The 1,140-nt window shown below is 34.2% G+C and overlaps 1 non-coding gene across 1 annotated transcript; it reads left to right on the top strand.

Annotated features, from left to right (window-relative positions):
• The first annotated feature begins 417 nt into the window (after positions 1-417).
• Positions 418-533, top strand: TRNAL-CAA (transfer RNA leucine (anticodon CAA)). The gene is made up of 2 exons: positions 418-455; positions 489-533. It is a non-coding gene; the product is annotated as a tRNA-Leu (tRNA).
• The last annotated feature ends 607 nt before the right edge of the window (positions 534-1,140 follow it).

Genomic DNA, 1,140 nt, shown 5'->3' with positions numbered 1-1,140 from the left:
TAGTTCTATATACTTAGGAGAATTTTAAATCCCGAGAATGCTACTCGCATATGATGGTGGGTAGAGCAATATTAGAAGTTTATGGGACAAAGATGTTTTAAACGGAACATTTTAAACAGGTCATATGATTGAATAGTATTTTAATTTTAATCAGCTAGTCGTAGATTGAGTAGAATTAGGTTTCTTTATGCAAATTTTTAAAAACAGTAAAAGTGGTTTAATGAAAATACGCTTAAAAACAATCTAAGTGATTTGATAAAATACGCTTTACAATGTCGTATATAACTACATTTATTCCTTCGTGCAAGTTTTACTAGACCTATATATTGACTCGAAAATATATTAACTTCAAACTCGAAAACAAATCTTTCTCGGCGAGATAATTCTGATCATGCGCAGTAGTATTGTTTGTCAGATGTCAGGATGGCCGAGTGGTCTAAGGCGCCAGACTCAAGGTAACTTCCCTTCCGATAGAGGGGCAATGGGCTTTCTGGTCCTCTCTGAGGGCGTGGGTTCGAATCCCACTTCTGACACAAATTTTTTTTGTTGCATTTGAAGGTTTTCACCGTTCCTTTCTTTCGTTAGGTTTTGCATAAACCGTATAACCAATATTCTCAAGTCTTCGTCTATGTCCTTGCTTGATAAAACACAGTTTTATTTCGCTATTATTCATATTATGTTTGTTATTGCTTTATCTTTTTTGTTAGAAACATTCATAGTTTGTTATATTATTTATTTGTAATACAATTTATTCTATTGCTACCCAGTAATTGATAGTATTGTTAATTATTACATACAATTATAAACCATTATTCCTTTTCTCGGTGGATTGAGTTTGGTAAGGGTCTCGCTAGCATAAAGCCATATTAATCAACCACCCACCAACCCATCTCTCTCTCTCTCTCTCTCTCTCTCTCTCTCTCTCTGTAATAAGGGTATTTTATTTTGTGTTGATTAGAAGTTCGTAAACTTCCAGCTCGATTCACGAGTTTCCTCATATTACTCCTGTTAACAAAACTGGGAAACGTATTTTTTTCATATGTTTGCGTGTGTGAGTAAATATCTCGAGAACGGATGAATAGATGTTGATGAAACTGTAGAATCTTGCTATCGGATTACCTTTTTGTAATGATGAACGTC

This window comes from Palaemon carinicauda, chromosome 41 (genome assembly GCF_036898095.1).
Source record: "Palaemon carinicauda isolate YSFRI2023 chromosome 41, ASM3689809v2, whole genome shotgun sequence".
In the NCBI taxonomy this organism is placed as follows: domain Eukaryota; kingdom Metazoa; phylum Arthropoda; class Malacostraca; order Decapoda; family Palaemonidae; genus Palaemon; species Palaemon carinicauda.
The sequence above is the reverse complement of the archived record's forward strand: the minus strand, read 5'-3'. Positions and strand labels throughout refer to the sequence as shown.